Source organism: Silene latifolia, chromosome 2, assembly GCF_048544455.1.
Source record: "Silene latifolia isolate original U9 population chromosome 2, ASM4854445v1, whole genome shotgun sequence".
Classification (NCBI taxonomy): Eukaryota; Viridiplantae; Streptophyta; class Magnoliopsida; order Caryophyllales; family Caryophyllaceae; genus Silene; species Silene latifolia.
In genome coordinates this window covers 87,963,845-87,982,924 of record NC_133527.1, presented here as the reverse complement: position 1 = coordinate 87,982,924, position 19,080 = coordinate 87,963,845, and the positions used below count along the sequence as shown (strand labels likewise).

Genomic DNA, 19,080 nt, shown 5'->3' with positions numbered 1-19,080 from the left:
AAATGTCAAGGGGCAATTGTTAGGCCCAGTTTAGCCTGGCCTGACTCTTACCTGGCCTGACCCAACTAGGCTAACTAAGGCATCCAGAGACCGGACAAATCTAACTACTATTTAGCTGTTGAAGAATATTATAGCAAGCAGGCTACTAAATCCTGGAAGAGAAGCCTGATGGTCAGTATAGAATAGCCTGGCAGAGTATTAAAACAGACTAGATTAAGAAGATGAACAAGAAATGCAGTTGTATAAGTCAATAACCGTGTCCTATTCTCAAGGAAGACCAAGTCTAATTATGAGACTATATCATCCATGAACCTAGACGTGCAAGAGGGGAAAAGGCTAAGAATCAATCGAAGAAGAACCAGTCAACCGAATTAATAGGGAATGTGCCCTATTAATCCGGCAACAACCCCGACAAAAGAGAAGAACGTTGAAGATCAATACAACGTTCATGTTTATGACTATAAATATTGTAATCTGGCATTTGTAAATTCATTCATCATTCATCAGTATTGAACTACTTCACTATTTATTTTTCATTATTTTACGAAGCATCTAATTACTTAAACAAATTTGTATTCAGCTTATCTAAATAATATAAACATTATTCTTTATACATAGTCTTTCCTTGTTATTCATTTACAATACTCCAAACTTATAGAGCTAGATACCCATATTATTCTTTAATCAAGCCGGACCCATTCAGGGAAAATCCTGCTAAAACAACTGCGATAATTCACAGTCTGCTCGAAATACGGGTCCGGACAAAGAATACATGTCAAATGGACCATACATATGATACATGATCTTGTAGAAGAGGCGCACCAAAGATGGGCCCACAAATAACGAACTCATAACGAATTTTTGAAAATTGAATTGGAGGGAAGCTGAGGAAGAGGTGCAGCAAGAGCTGTGACTCTTGGAAGAGGCGCAGCACCTGCTGCGTCTTTTCCTGAGTTCGTCGTTGTCTGAGTAAAAACTCGACAGAACCCGTGTTATGTTTATTATAACAAAACACAAATTCTCTCTAAACTCTCTCAAATCTCGACCATAATCCGTCAAAACTTGATCAAAACCTTCCATTAATCATGACTAATCGGGGTATGTGTCTCAATCTTGCTTTAACATTCGTATTTACTTGATTTGATCGAAAAAAATTAGGGTTTTCAACCCAATTAATTCGAAAATTTGGGGCTTTTCCCCCAAATGGATTTGCCTTCTGAAATTGACATTCGAAATGTATAATTGGCAATGTTAAGAACATAACCATGTATTTTCTTCGAGTTTTCGTTGAGTATTGAGCATTTGAGTAAAATTGAGACGGTTTCTTAAGTGTTTCGAAAATCGCTTCGAAAATGGCCTTAGGATTGCCCATTTTTTATGAAATTTGGTTTTTGGGATCCTTGTGTGATGGGTAAACTTCCTACCATTTCGGATTTTTGATTTGTGACGGCTTTTTCAGGACACTTTTCTAGGGCATAATCCCCATTATAGCGAAATGCTGCCGAAATTTCAACTCAAACCCATGACTAGGCTCGAATTTAGGCTGACTTGACCCATTTTACCATATGAGCGGTCGGGTTTCGAAAGAACTGGCCAAAAATAGCGAGAAAAGGCCACATTCGGGGTTTGAAAGACTTGAAATCACCTTCATCGAGGCTCGTCGTCACTTGACGCGGCCTAATTTACTCTAATTTTGCAGGCGACATGGCTTCTACTTCAGGGGGGGCTCCCATGGACATGGACGACCCTACTCTTGAGGAGGTGTTCGAGGAGGTCTTTGAGGAGGAGGTGGTCCAGGAGGTCCCGAGGCGAGCCAATGTAGGACGAGGTGGTCGTCAGCTAGCGGGGGCACCTCAGTGGGTTGAGAAATTGGATGGCCGACATCTCATTTGGGCATCGGAGAGCCACCTGTCTTGCAGGACGACGAGGAGCTTGGTAGGCTAGACTTGCCATTTCCGTACTAATTTCCTTCTTTATTTCATTTCTCATTTGCTTCACGCTAAAGATAGCATTTTATTGAATCAATACAGGAGTCCGGGAACTTGAGGTCCTTTTTTGGCTACAGGACGATGATGGAGGCCTATGACAGGTTGACAGAGGAGGAGAAGGCCATTATCGAGTTGGGAGCCTTTGGAGCCTTGGTGGGAGCGTGGAGGGCGATCAAGGCGCAAAAGCTTCGGGCTAACCTTTGCCTGATTTGAGCCTTCCTCGATCGGTACTGGGACACGACCTCGACCTTTAACATGCCTTTTGGGGGAGGTCGGGGTCACTCTGGAGGATTACGGCATGATTTCTGGTCTGCCGTGTGCAGAGGAGGCTGTGGTGTGGCCGTTGATGGCCATGAGGGTGGACTCGGCCGAGGCCAGTGTTAGAATTATTTATTTCATTAATTTACATATTCATATATGTGACATTTAATATAGTCATAAAATTAAATCTAGATCTTATGCATGCAAACTTTAATAAAAGAGATGGAAAAATCTATTTCTCACCATCTAATTTTCGGCTATTTGGGCACCAACAAGATCACCTTCTTGTTAGTTCTTGAGCTTTCCTTATTATGCATGAACAATGATCCAAATTAGAATCCCGCCCAAAAGTGAATACCCAAGGAAATCTCTTAATAACTAATATTATTTTGTACTAGAAATAATATAAGTCTTACTATAAAATGACACAAAATATTAATTTGTTCTCTTGATATTTCGGCCAAAAGAGGATACATTTGTGTGTTTATATTTCTCTAAGTTTTCACAAAAATGGTAGAGAGAATATTTCTATTTCTTACACTAGAAAAATAAGTTGAATAATTGAATGAAAAAAAGTAGAGGAAAACCTCTATAATTCCTCTTGGAAAACCGGTTGGAGGAGGGGAAGGGTGCCCTATGCATGAGCTTGTTTTTCTACCCAAGAAAGAATAGGCATGCAAGGCTACAAGAAAGGTCTTATCATTGTGTTTTCCACTCAAAAATAAAAACACAATATACACCTTAAACTCCCTCCATATTTCGGCACTTTTAATATAAAATGGATGGTCCATTTTATTTTGTCATTTGTCAATTGTGACAAATGTGACATGTTACTTGTCATGTGAAATTGTAATGTATTTTTAACATATTAAAAATCAACATACTCATAAAATATGTCATATACAAAATCGACTCGTAATTCGTAATTACTTGTGCCAAAACGGTTTATCAAATTATAAATTACAACGTCTTGCATTTATAATAAATTATTCATTAAATTTCAATTTCAAATTGTTTTGTAAACAATAATTTTGTCCAAATAATAAAACAATTCGATTACTTAGACTGTATCCAATTTAATCGAATTATAATAAGACACGTTAATCTCACTCACAAATCACCCGTCAATTTTAAGCAATTTAATTAACTCGTATCGGCATACGATTAATTAAATAATCAATTAAGAGTATTTCCCTATAGGTATGACCTAAGGGGATCAACTGATCACCACCGTCGCACGACAGTAATGTCAAACTCTAGTCGACCCAATAATTATCGATATGTGTGTAATTGATTGACTGTAAAATATTACATCCCACATGTATTCTTAAAATGAGATTTAAACATGTGATCATCATGATCGACAGTTGTGATCGCATTATTGTCGGAGGACACATATTCCAACAATCTCCCACTTGTCCTCGACAAGTGTGCGTCACCAATTCTCTTGTCCTATTACTATCTCCCACTCAATGCAAGGTGTCTTTCAGGTCGTACTTACAAGTGATCATATCGAGAGTGGTTTCCTCGATCTGGAGAATAACTGATTAACCGGAGTTATCTACCATAGATACCTTCCGAGCGTGGCCACGCATTTACAGTTCATTACTCCTCGAGTGGCCCTGAGATATTGTTATAACCCTGACAAGGGGTGGACAATTCCTATCGCACTCATTCCCTTCGACTAGCCACAACCATCATAACCCAAAATATGCCCATTTGACCCCATTTACGAAGGTCGTAGTAACACAAATCAAAGTTAATCTGAAACTGTGCCACCTTAGGCGAACAGTCTTTAGTCAAAAGAATCGAATCATTAGAATACTATAGTAGCTCTCGTCACGGCCAGGCTATATAATTTGCCAGAACTCTATAAGCGGTCATAAGGCCCGACAAAGTGTTCCTAACAGTCTGCCTATGTGATCGACTAGTCATCTCACATGACTCTATGGCACTTGAACTTACCATCAATCGCATCACACTCTAGTCACTTCGAGACGTAACCTCATACAAGTGACTATGGGCGAATACAATGTTAATCCAGGTTCACGTTAACGGGGTTCAATATTGTCTCTACAACCCGTTTGGATGTAACAAAGTATAAAGGAGTTTTTTAGATTTAAAAACTCGAATGACAAATGTGATTATCACATATGAATAGTCAATACCTGATTACTACTTCATATTTTTATAATCCATTTTCATCTTATATGTAGTTGTTCATCTCAATCCAATTGAAATGAGATATGACATGACTCATCATGTTAAGCCTATGAGAAGGCTTTGGTTAGTAGGTTTTATCAACTTCTTGTACCTTACTCAACCTTACTACATACTCGTTTTCCTTTGTAATGTATACATTTGCATTACAAAACTTTCTGAGTACGTCTCTAGATCCAATCTAGACATAGGCCCTCTAGCCTTAGAATAGCTCCCACTGTTTTCACAGTGTGCGGGACTCATTCTTCTTGCACATCTCATGATTGCAAGTGTACTACTCAATTTCTGTTGTAAATATCTCTCATTGTTCTTTATTGCCTAGAACGATTCTAGAAAATCTATTTCTTAAATAACATAGCCAAAATGGTATCTTAACCATCCTGATGTGTTTTGATTATGGTTTTGTCGGAAACCATGCGCAATCTCAATTGTTAATTGTCATTTGTGTAACACCCTCACACAAAATTGTATCAAAAACACTTTGCATTACATCCTTAATGCTTCCTCAAGCACTTAAGAATAATCTATATGGCTACTTGGTAACTATTACTTAAATTCGATTTTGAAACAATTTATCAGACTCAAAGTATATGAAGTGTTGTACATCATTACCTATTTAATTGATTCGGCAGCGGAAGCAAATGGAATCAATCAAATATGTTCAATTCGATTGAACTAATCATGAATCTTATCAACATAAGACTTCTTATTTGATGCTAATATCATGTAGATTTATCTTCATAAATCCGGATATTAAAGATGTATCATTATACTCCATAAGTGTCAAATCATTCCCAATGATCAATATGTCATCCACATATTAGACTAATTAATATTATCGTAACTCCCACTAAACTTCATGTATAAACACAACTTCTTAACTTATCGAGAAAAGTGATCGAGGCCATTTGGTGTTCACAATTAAACATATGTGGTCGTTGGTCAATGGTCGATACAAAACACAATTTATACTTCACAAACAACTCTACAATTAGTAAAGGGGCAAGTAAAGGTCGGATCCCAAGGGACGGGTATTGAAAACGAAGATTTCTATTGCTACTAGTGGTGTCTAGGGGTGTCACAAGTTGGGTTGATGTAGAAGGTTACTAAACTAAAATAGCAATGAAAATAAACTAACAAGGTAAATGGAATAAGGGTGTAAACAATTGATTAAAAGCACTAGGGTGTCATGGGTTCATAGGGGATTCATGGGATATGATCATACAAACATGTTCTCAAATTATAAGCAAGCAATTATTGTTGTGATGGATTGAGTTGGGTTATATCTTACAATCCTAGGAAAGTTTGGGTCCCGGAGCCGAATCACATAGATTGTACAACACCTACAAGTCGACTTAATCTTTCCTACTTAACACATGCATGATCTAACAAGACTCGAGTTGGGTTATGTCTTACAAGTCAAGTTGAAGAGATAGTAGATGATAATAAATGCAAGGATTCATAGGCTTAGCATTTCATCAAACATAACATGTGCATGTATTAAGATCAAAACAAGCAAGCAAATAAGATATGAAAGCATATTGATTTAAGCATGAATCATTCCCCATGTTGGTTTCCCCTAATCACCCATTAAACCCTAGCTAAGAAACTACTCACTCATTATCATATTGATCATGCTAGAAAGGTTGTCAATCATACTAACATAATGAAACATGATGAATAAATGAAAGTAATTAGCAATAATTAAAAAGGGATTAAGAGATTATACCTACTAATGATTCCAATAATAAAGCAAGAATAATAGAAGTACTTGAATCCTAGATTGAGAGGTTGTCAATCTCCCAATAATAACCCAAATAATCTTCAATTACCCAAAATAAAGTAAGAACAAGAGAGAGATTAAGGAACTAAAACTTGGATTAAAACTTGATTAATATTTGATTACAATATTGAAGAGAGATTTGATTGATATTAGCTACACTAATTATTGATAAGAAGAACATGCTCCTCTAATTAGACTAATGGGGTATTTATAGTGAAAATTAGGGAGGATGCATTAGGGTTAACTAAGGGTTAAACTAGTAATTACACTTTTTAAGTTGAGCAAGGAGACTCCGGTATTCAATGAGAGAAGGGCGTCTCCATTTTGTAACTTGAAGGACGAAACCATGTGTCTTGTGATCCGAGCGGATGGAGGTCGAGACGGACGGATGGGGCATGGACGATCCGAGCGGATCAAGGCGTAAGACGCTCGGATTGGGCCTGGGGATCCGAGCGGATCGGGTAAGGACGCTCGGATTGAGTGGGCGGACGGACGGATCATGGATGATCCGTTCGGATTCTTCTACAGCGTCATTCCTTCTTCTTTTCTTCCCTTTTCTTCATAGAATCCTTGGGGATTTCCTTGGGGACTCAAGGATCCTTTCTCAACATTGATCTTCTACTTAGCTATGTACAAAGGCCTTCTAGTCTTGTCTCTCCTTGATGCTTGGTCATTGAATACGATCCATTTAGCCTCGTTTTGCCATGAAAATGCAAGATTCTTACTCCTTTCCTACCAAGGGATCAAAATCTCAAAGAATATGCAAAACAAAGATCTAAAGATAAGAAATGACCCAAATAGGCACTAAAAAGCATAGAAACAATGGTAATTCGGGGGCTAAATATGCGCCAATTATGGTCGCATCAAATATCCCCAAACCGAACCTTTGCTCGTCCCGAGTAAAGAGGTGACAAAGACTAGGACCAATACTAACCTAACCTAATAATAATAGCCGATATGAGACAATTAGCGGGTCTCACTCCGCCCCTTCAACTCACAACAAGACAACCATGAGGTAGGATGCCTTCTTGCAAGGCAAGGTGGGTCTTGCCAAAATGGCGACACATCCAAACATTAAGCACACAAAATCAAGTAATGGATGCATCTACAAAAGAATAGCCACTTTCCTCATCTAAGTGGCGGGAATTATCTACAAGGGAAGCAATTCAAGGGTACACAATCCTTCATAGATGCAATTTGTTCAAACTACTAAGCCTAGAAGGATACCAATAAATCACCTCCAAAATGTGTCAAGCTAGGGTACCTTTGTCCTCAATCGTTAAATGCTTTTGTCAAGAGTAGACTCCCTATGGTGTTAGAAACACTGGAGGATCATGGAATTCCCCCTCTTGCCTAGACAAGAAGAAGGGTCGTCCCCTCTCTACCATGCACAAAAATGGATACGATGGATAAAGGGATCGATAGATATTTGAGTTTCACTTTGGGAGTTTGCTTTTGTTTTTGTTTTTCCCCCCAATTTCTTGTGGTATATAACATTTGAGAACACTTTCTTTGCCATTTCTTTTTGATTTTTGGCATTTCAATACTTGACAACTTTTTTTTTTTGCATTTCTTTTTGAACATTTTCAAAGTCACCCCAATTAGTAACGAGGGTGCCTTGTATTTGAAGCTTAGGAGTTCTATTTTTGCTCCTCTTTTCATTTGATGCATTTTTGCAAACTTTCTTTCACTTTTTCATTTCATTGAACTCAAATTGATTTCTTTTTTGTGTTGTGCCCATTCCCTTTGATGACAAAAATGTGGTAGAACATGGATGAATGATAGAAGTATGCATGGTTTCAAGGGTCACCTTGGAATAAACGGTAGCCAAGGAGTTATCACACCACAAGGTACTCTTGACTAGGCCTTAAACCATGGGTCAAAGGATACTAGCATGACACATCCTAGGGTGTTTTACAAGTATTCTAACAAGCAAAGTCTTAAGAATAAAAAGCATCTACTAGGGCCTATATACACTTGCCAAGCTTCCCAAGTAGATGGTTTCGCAAAATTTTTCTAACATGCAAACTACATGCCATGATGCAACTAACATATAAACATCCTAATGCGAATGATTCTACCAACTAGTATGACATATATTTTAAATGCAATCCTAAGTTCACATTGTTTTTACCGCATTAATCAAAATAAAGCCACATAGTCATTAACATAAAGAGGAAAAAGGAGATTGGAAAGATCATACCATGCGGTCTTCAATATCCTCATGTCTCGGATGTGGCGTAGTCGATCAAAGTGAACAAGGATGAAACAAACAATATATGCAAGACAATATATACAAAGGAAATGAGCTTGTTTTTGGTTTTTCAATTTTTCAATTTTTTATGATTTTGAAATTTTTCAATTTTTATGGTTTTTGGATAAAAGTTAAGTGTTAGAATTCCCATCCCCACACTAATATGGGCATTGTCCTCAATGGCCAAAATGATGGAAATTATGCAAGAGTGATGCATGATTTCTATGCTAAATGCAATTCTACACTAAGCTATACTACATGATGCATGATTTTTGTTATGACGGAGAGGATAATTTAAATTACCTCCCGTTGCGTATGCATTAACTTCCCCAAACCAAGTAAGACACTATTGCTAATGTCGAGACATGGGGGAGTTCATGCACATGCTATGCATGAGACTAGATTGTCATTTTGGATTTTCAAAAATGGGAACAATAAAGAACACCTCAAAGGAACCGAGGTGTGAGTCCTTTGGTGTTGCTAGGACTAAACCAACAATGATCAAAATGAAATGAAATACAAAGAGATATAGACAAACCGTGGGAGAGTAGGAATCTCCAAGGCTAGTCTTCCATCATGCTACTATCACCATCACTTCCCTCATGAGAAGTGGTCTCATTGCCACTTTCCTTGGCACTTTCTTCATTGCTTTCCTCATCATCATCTTCACCATCTTCACCATCCCTTTCTTCATCTCCACTTGCTTCTTCCTCAATATTATCATCAATCTCCTCATCATTTCCAACAACCTCATTGCCTTCCACCACATCCCTTGATGCACCCGGAAATAAGGCTTCTCTATCCGCCCAACTAGGCAAAGGACAAGATGGATCAAGGAGTCCTTGCTTAGCTAGATGTAGGAGGGGAGGATATTGAGCCAAATAAGCATTTTTCCGATCTTCATAAGCTTGCTTGTTCATTTCAAACAATTTCTTCAAACCCATGGCATTGAAAAAGACTCTTGTTTGTTCAAGGACACCTAGCTTCTCTAAGGTTTTTTCACATATGAACTTGGTGGATTGAATTTGTTTCATAGCAAACTTGACAAATGAATTTCTATGGTCATCGGAGATGAAAGTTACCTCCGGATAATGCAAGAGTTGATTAATTACCGGAGTAGAAGGTGATGCTTCCATAGAAATTTGCTGAGGTTGTTCCACTACCAAGCTTGGTGTTGACACCACCATTGCCAAAGCTTTCTTTGTTTGTAGAGCTTTTTGCCTTTGAGAGAGAGCCTTTGCTTTTGGTGCCTTTGCTGCTCCCTTTGTTCTTGCCATTTGATGAACAAACCAAGTAGAGAATCAAAAATCTTCAATTTGTAGAATGCCCAAATCGATTTTGAAAGTGAAAGGCTTTGCCTTTATGAGAACAAAAATCGACTCAAAGGGTGAAGATTTTGTGCTTGGTTTTGATTTTTCTTGAAGATGGAGTGATTAATTTGATGTTTGAAGGATGGTTTGATTTTGTTTTGGTGATTTTGTTGAGGGTTTTTGTGTTTGAGATGGAGAGGATGAGGGTTTTGGTGTTATGAGTAGTGTTTATGAAGGAATGAATGAATGAATGAAGGTGGGGGGGTATTTAAAGAAACGAAAATCTCGAAGATGCAGGCACGATCCGTGCGGATTAGGCGCAATCCGCTCGGATTTTCAAGCTTCAAATTTTAAAAATCCCGCCTAAAGACGGGCGTCTCCTGGGGAAATCCGCTCGGATTTTTATTGAGGGACGGGCGTCTCTTGGGAAATCCGGACGGATTCTCATCCAGAGATTTTTCTTGTTTTTCTTGACTTCAAGACGGGCGGATTTTACCGAGAGACGGACGGATCCGGGAGACGGGCGTCTTTCCGTAAATCCGCTCGGATTCCTTAATGACATGTGAATTCTTCAATATTTGCAGCCCAAGACGGGCGTCTTCTCACCTGGACGCTCGGATCCTCCGCAGACGGGCGGATTGTCGGAATCCGCTCGGATTCTTCCTTGATTACACGGATCCTTGCGCAAACCCATTCCTTAACATTCTTTCTTTCTTTCTTTCAAATCTTGTGTTCTTCATTGTGGGGGCACTACTAAGGCGTGAATAGCCTAGGCAATTCCCATCCCCACACTAAGGTAAATCACTACAAATCAATTAAAATCATTAGTCCCTCCCTCACTTCTCTCTTTTCATGACAATTATTTTGATCAAGGTAAATAAAATCCAAAAATGACAAAAATGCAATGCAAAAATTAAATGTAAGTTAGGGAGTTAGAAATATTTACAAGTGGTGGTTTAGGGAGGACTCCACCAAACTCTCATTCTTGATGAGATGTCAAGGAGGCATGTTCAAGGTGTTGTTGATGTTGCTCAACACCTCGAAGAAGTAATTAAAAGCTTGTTCATTGTTGTGGTAGAGGTCCTCAATAGACCGTGGTTCTTGTTGTTGATCATGATCGATGGCATGTCCAATGTAGGGATTAAAGATCCCTTCAAATTCGTCGTCCCAAAGACCACAAACTTCATTGAGTTGATCATTGAAAATCTCTTGCTTGGATGGAGACAACTCTCCCAATTTCTTCGTTTGGCCAATGAGGCCATCTTCTTCTTCCTTGGTTGATTTTGATGAGCTTTGCAAGCTCTCCTTTTCATAATTCACTTGCTCTTTGAATGGAGTATCTTCAACTTTCTTCTTCCATTGGAGTTCCGATCTCTTCTTCTCATCTTTGCGGCTATAATGATCAATCATGAAACATGGCTCATGCAAACGAGGAGCTCTCATGGTCTTGTCAAGATTAAAAGTTATGCTTTCATCTCCTACCTCTAAAGTGAGCTCTCCATGTTTCACATCAATTACCGCACCCGCGGTGTGTAGGAAAGGTCTTCCTAAGATGATTGGAATGTTGGAATCTTCCTCCATATCAACAATGACAAAGTCCACCGGAATGAAAAACTTCCCAATTCGCACGGGGACATCTTCCCATATCCCTAGCGGTGTCTTCGTCGATCTATCGGCCATTTGAAGAGTGATGTTGGTACATTTGAGCTCTCCCATTCCCAACCTTTTACTCACCGAGTACGGCATGACACTCACACTAGCCCCTAGATCACATAAGGCTTTGTTGATCGTTGTGTCGCCAATGGTACACGGTATTGAGAAGCTTCCGGATCCTTTAACTTTGGAGGTGAACTCCCTTGAAGAATTGCACTACTCACCTTAGTGAAGGCGATAGTCTCAAGTTTCCGGATTGACTTCTTCTTTGTGAGGATATCTTTCATGTACTTTGCATAGGCCGGAACGTGATTGATTAATTCCGTGAAAGGAATTGAGACTTCTAGGTTCTTTACAATTTCCATGAACTTTCCAAGTTGATCATCAAATTTGGGCTTGGCTTGACGACTTGGAAAAGGAAGTCTAATCACAATGGGCTCCTTTTCTTTGGTTTTGTCTTCATTTTTCTTTGAACTTTCTTCTTTTGATGATTCCCCTTCTTTGGGACCTTCCACCACAACTTCATTCTCACTAGCTCTCACAACTTCATCCTCAACTTGCTTCTTCGGGGCTTCATATCTTGTACCACTTCTCAAGTGAATGGCACTAACCGTTTCATGTCTAGGGGGTTACTTTGAGGTGGTAATTGCCCCTTTTGTCTTGATGAGCTTGAAGATGCTAGTTGGGTCAATTGTGTTTCCAACATCTTGGTGTGAGCTAAAATGTTGTTGATGGTGGTATCCTTTGCTTGGCTATCCTTTTGCATTTGGGTGAAGAATTCTTGTTGATTTTTTTGCATTTGAAGGACCGCTTTTTGGACATCAAAACTTTGGTCATTGTGGTGATTGTATGGATTTTGATTTTGGTAGCCTTGGTTTTGATTGAAAAAGGGTCTTTGATTTTGATTTCTCATGGGTGGTGGAGTGTATGTAGTTTGAGGGTTTTGGACATTTTGGCTCTTGTATGAGAGATTTGGGTGGAACTTGGTGTTTTCATTGTAAAAATTTGAATAAGGGGTGCCACTTTTGTAAGCTTGGAAAGCATTGACTTGTTCGGTCGTTCCCCTACATTCACTTGAGTCATGGCCCAAGGTTCCACAATTCTCACATATCCCGCTTGGGATTGATGAGGATGCCGTCATGGCATTGACATGATGCTTTGATGATTTTGAGCTTTCCTCAAGTCTAGCCATAGCTTGTTCAAATTTCAAGTTGATTGTGTCAATGTGAGCACTAAGTTGAGCACCCAATTGAGTAACGGTGTCCACTTCATACTTTCCTCTAGTAGCCTTGCGAGGCCTACTATATTGCGAATTATGGACCGCCATTTCCTCAATCTTGTTCCATGTTTGATTGTCATCAACTTCGGTGAACATTCCATTTGATCCCATATTGAGGATGTTCCTTGAATCTTCATATAAACCATTCCAAAATTGTTGCACTAAAAACCATTCGCTAAGTCCATGGTGAGGACATGAGCGACAAACACCTTTGAACCGCTCCCAAGCTTCATACAAAGACTCTTCATCCCTTTGCTTAAAACTCGTGATTTGAGCTCTTAGCATATTGGTCTTCTCCGGTGGGTAGAATTTTTTGTAGAAAGCGAGAGCTAACTTCTTCCAAGAATCTATTCCAAGGGTGGTCTTATCAAGGCCCTTCAACCATTGCTTTAAAGTCTTGCCGATTAACGAAAAAGGAAATAAGACCCATCTTATTTGGTCTTGAGTCACGCCCGTTTGAGAGATAGCTTCACAATAATCACAAAATGTTTCCATATGAGAATGAGGGTCCTCACTAGGCATTCCCACGAATTGGCTCCTCTCAACTAGTTGGATGAAGGCGGACTTGGCAATAAAGTTTCCGGTAAGATGTTGTGGGGTAGGAGTACCGTTTGGTAGATCCTCCTCGGTGGGTATAGAGTGTGACGAGAATTTAGGCATTGTAGGTGGATTTTGTGTGGTATTGTTTAATGGGTTCTCTTCTCCTTCTATTGCGAAAGGATTGACAAACTCACTAGTGGGTTGAACAACTTCACCAATACCTCCCAAATTCCTCCTAACAAGTCTCCTATTATTCGTCAAGGTTCTTTCGATTTCACGGTCAAAAGGTAACAAATCTCTTTGTAACCTTCTAGACATGCAAAATATCAAACAACTAGAAAACAATTAGAACATTCCTTGAGGAGTTTTACTTCCCCAAGGCGAAAAAGACACAACTAAAAATAACAAAAGAAATCTAAAATCAATTAAACACCGTCCCCGGCAACGACGCCATTTTTGATCGAGGCCATTTGGTGTTCACAATTAAACATATGTGGTCGTTGGTCAATGGTCGATACAAAACACAATTTATACTTCACAAACAACTCTACAATTAGTAAAGGGGCAAGTAAAGGTCGGATCCCAAGGGACGGGTATTGAAAACGAAGATTTCTATTGCTACTAGTGGTGTCTAGGGGTGTCACAAGTTGGGTTGATGTAGAAGGTTACTAAACTAAAATAGCAATGAAAATAAACTAACAAGGTAAATGGAATAAGGGTGTAAACAATTGATTAAAAGCACTAGGGTGTCATGGGTTCATAGGGGATTCATGGGATATGATCATACAAACATGTTCTCAAATTATAAGCAAGCAATTATTGTTGTGATGGATTGAGTTGGGTTATATCTTACAATCCTAGGAAAGTTTGGGTCCGGAGCCGAATCACATAGATTGTACAACACCTACAAGTCGACTTAATCTTTCCTACTTAACACATGCATGATCTAACAAGACTCGAGTTGGGTTATGTCTTACAAGTCAAGTTGAAGAGATAGTAGATGATAATAAATGCAAGGATTCATAGGCTTAGCATTTCATCAAACATAACATGTGCATGTATTAAGATCAAAACAAGCAAGCAAATAAGATATGAAAGCATATTGATTTAAGCATGAATCATTCCCCATGTTGGTTTCCCCTAATCACCCATTAAACCCTAGCTAAGAAACTACTCACTCATTATCATATTGATCATGCTAGAAAGGTTGTCAATCATACTAACATAATGAAACATGATGAATAAATGAAAGTAATTAGCAATAATTAAAAAGGGATTAAGAGATTATACCTACTAATGATTCCAATAATAAAGCAAGAATAATAGAAGTACTTGAATCCTAGATTGAGAGGTTGTCAATCTCCCAATAATAACCCAAATAATCTTCAATTACCCAAAATAAAGTAAGAACAAGAGAGAGATTAAGGAACTAAAACTTGGATTAAAACTTGATTAATATTTGATTACAATATTGAAGAGAGATTTGATTGATATTAGCTACACTAATTATTGATAAGAAGAACATGCTCCTCTAATTAGACTAATGGGGTATTTATAGTGAAAATTAGGGAGGATGCATTAGGGTTAACTAAGGGTTAAACTAGTAATTACACTTTTAAGTTGAGCAAGGAGACTCCGGTATTCAATGAGAGAAGGGCGTCTCCATTTTGTAACTTGAAGGACGAAACCATGTTTGTCATCGTGATCCGAGCGGATGGAGGTCGAGACGGACGGATGGGGCATGGACGATCCGAGCGGATCAAGGCAGAAGACGCTCGGATTGGGCCTGGGGATCCGAGCGGATCTCGGGGTAAGGACGCTCGGATTGAGTGGGCGGACGGACGGATCATGGATGATCCGTTCGGATTCTTCTACAGCGTCATTCCTTCTTCTTTTCTTCCCTTTTCTTCATAGAATCCTTGGGGATTTCCTTGGGGACTCAAGGATCCTTTCTCAACATTGATCTTCTACTTAGCTATGTACAAAGGCCTTCTAGTCTTGTCTCTCCTTGATGCTTGGTCATTGAATACGATCCATTTAGCCTCGTTTTGCCATGAAAATGCAAGATTCTTACTCCTTTCCTACCAAGGGATCAAAATCTCAAAGAATATGCAAAACAAAGATCTAAAGATAAGAAATGACCCAAATAGGCACTAAAAAGCATAGAAACAATGGTAATTCGGGGGCTAAATATGCGCCAATTATGGTCGCATCAAAAAGTTTTATAACATGATCAAAACATTGATTCCAACTCATTGATGTCCTACTTAAGACCCTCTCTTAAGTTTCACATTATCTTTAGGATTGTAAGAATCTACAAAACTCATAACATGTATCGAATACATTCCTTCTATGAAGAAGTGGGTTTTAGATTCATTCGCTATATATATCTCATAATGAAACACAATCCCTGAGAAGATCCAAATAGCCTTAAGCATTTCAACTAGTGCAAAACCCTTTGTAACCAATCAAGCTTTGATATCTAACAATTCACTTGGAATTTATTTCGGATTTTCATGGCTCTAAGCCTTGTATTGAGTTGTGACTTAAACACTCTTATGTAAGTCATATGTTCATTACTTTCTAGAAGTAATCAACTTGAATCAAAAAATTTCTTTGTAAGTTGCAAGCTCTTTACTTTCTAAAAGTAACACTAATTCATCATCTTCAACAAGTGATAACTTTAACTTCCTAGGTTTTGAAGAAACAACGTCTCACACAAAATGTCTCATGTCGCCAAGAAAAACCAGTTTCTTGTGACATAACATTCTTTGTGGCTCTTGAATAATCACGTCTCACACAAAATGTCTCATGTCGCCAAGAAAAAACAGTTTCTTGCGACATAACAATCTTTGTGGCTCTTGAATAATTTCTCCCACTTTGTCTTCTAGAAATAAACTTGTATTTTAGAAAGACAGCTTCACGAGCCACAAACCCGTCGTACTCGTGATTATAATAAGGAAAAATGAGCATTTGTTTCTTTTGAAAACTTACAAACATGGTACCCTACCATTTCATATCTCATATGATTTGTTTTAGATTTAGTGGAAAAATAATTTAGACAAAATGATAAAATCCCCAAAAGGATCAAGTAACTCAAAGTAACTTGATTAAAGTTCAAACCATATCAAATAGCGTTTGATTTCTTATCCAACCACACATTATCCCATAATGCGTGCTAAGAGAGATTAACTTGTGATACTATATCACATTTCATTTGACTTATATCAAAGTCTTCACTTTGATAATCCCATCACGACTAAATCGTGATTCCTTAAACTCTTTGAACTTCTTCAAAGATTTCTCTATCTACCTTATTAAGTGAACACATTAGCGTCAACTTAAATTGTTGGTAAAAGAAAATGATCAACTTATTTTGGATCAATGATTTACAACCTCGATCTCCTTTTTAACCAAAAGGCACGAGACATCTTGCTTTGAATACAAGATACGCATATACCATAAGATATAATGGTTTCAAGAGTACTCGATAACTCTTTGCGTTCATCATTCCAGAATCTAAGGTTCAATCTTGGGTTATCAATTTGAGTCTTGCATCATCTACATGATATATCATTCTAGTTTGGTTTAGAATATAATCACCTTGATAATGGGCTAGCCACACATCAAATCATGGTGTATAGGGTCACAAAAGTGAAACCTCTTTTGTATCTTAACAAGTTTATATTCTTATTTAGAGTTTATGCACTTAATAGTCATAATTAAGTACAACTCTAAACCCAAAAACTAGATTGAGTACACAATGACTCTATCTTTCAACATCATTGTTGCTAGTCGTCATATTCTAATCATCCTATGTATCAAATACAATGATGAAAACCACCACTGGTTTCTAATATTGACGAAGTAGTACTAGCAAAATTTATGTCAATCAAATAAACATTTAAAGAAGAAGGTCCCATTAGATGTCCCACAACTAACTTGTTGATTCTTGAATAATTTGGGGTAGTTTCCTTTCTAGCGTCCAACAATTAAGACAATGGAAACTTTATCTGTCAGGATTGATAGGTTTAGTATCGTTATTCACAATAACTTTACTTTTGACATTACCTTGTATCAATTCCATTCTAATTTTACTTCTTTGAACCTCGTCCTTTTCTTAACGGTTAAGAGAATGCTCCCACTTATTTTCAATGAGTCTTTGCTTAGAGAAGCAAAATTGAATTTCATGAAGACTACTCTTCAATTTATTCGTTTAGTCTTAAAACATTTTATTGAAGTGGTTGCGGTATTTTGGTCAATTTTGATTTCCAACAAATCTAGTTACCAAAATGATGTAACGTTTCAAAGTACTTAACTCTATTAAGCATATGAGAAACAATCCATTGTAAGTAGATATGTTAGTCAAGAATCAAAAACCCTTTTGATCACGAATAACTTTTATCTATAGTGTTCACAAGAGATCCTTGCAATGGATAATACGAGGTTTTTAGTAGAAAATTTCAAATTTGTCTTTAGTTACGATGTTTTGATGGAGATTTGAATTAAAATCGAAATGATATCGTATATAAATTGTGGTAAAGAAATAGAACAATATGATAACGGAATAGTGGAAAACTTAACATTTATCGTTTTATTAATACTTGTAAATAACAAGTAAAGCATTTACATAGTGACCTCTACCCAACTATGATAAATGATTCCAAGATCCAAATTCATATTAACTTGGGCATCGGTAAAGCCGAATACAACCCTCATCAATATAACTCGGTGGATTAACTCTTTAATCGATTCTACTTTTAGAACTCTTGGTCGATAAAATTACATTAATATTTATCTTTAGCCCGAAACACATCCGGCAACCGTCGAGAATACTTTCGTTGAGATCAACCCAAATTTCGAATAAATGTGTCCATGATCCAAATTTACATCAACTTGGGCATCGGTAAAGCCGAATACAACCCTCATCTTTATAAATTCGGTGGGTAGACATTTATCACCCACTTCCCCTACGTAACAAGGTTTGTACCCCGGTAGGGCCGAGTGCACTCTCTCATGAAATAGGTTTTCATGGTTTCTACTTTTTGGTAAGGCTAAGTCTCAATTGTTTATTTTAGCGAGAGGTCATGTCAATTTATTATCTATCACCTTTCAAGTGAACTACGATAATTGTAATTGACACGGTCGATAAACTCGATATAAATGATAATGCATGTTTTAGTTATTGCGATTTAGCGATGCATGCAACATATAAATAAAATGCAAACCATAAATAAAATCCTAGTATGGCCTTCCTAAAATAGTAAATCTAATAAACTATTACAAATTCGGAAACCAACTTCTTTGGTCCCTTGAACTTTGGTCTTGGCACGCATTTCAAGGCAACACTTTCTTTAATGGATCGCCTTCTTGAGTGGCACCGTCTTCAAGGAACTCCGGAATAATTAAATTACAAAATGAATTACATAATTTCCTATTATACATTAGTAATTAAAATAAAAATAAATCTATTAAATTACAAAACGGTGATACGAGATCACAATAATTACAACCGAATCGATATTCCCATACATTTCGGGTAATATCAATTAAAACTAAGGCCATACTAAGTAAAATTACATAATTCAAAAATTACATAAAATTAAAATATGACAATCATAAATAAAATGCAGCATTATAATATGTATGAACATGCCCAATGTTATGCTAAATCGCCTTTAATTAGCCAATATCGTATATTACTCGGTTTTTACGGATTTGCGTGATTTCAACATTTTACAATCACAAAAATTACATAAATTCATATTTATGCATAAGTTAATTACCCTAAC

The 19,080-nt window shown here is 37.6% G+C and overlaps 1 non-coding gene across 1 annotated transcript; it reads left to right on the top strand.

Annotated features, from left to right (window-relative positions):
• The first annotated feature begins 12,926 nt into the window (after positions 1-12,926).
• LOC141644591 (small nucleolar RNA R71) lies at positions 12,927-13,033 on the top strand. The gene has a single exon (XR_012544204.1). It is a non-coding gene; the product is annotated as a small nucleolar RNA R71 (small nucleolar RNA).
• Positions 13,034-19,080: the final 6,047 nt, after the last annotated feature.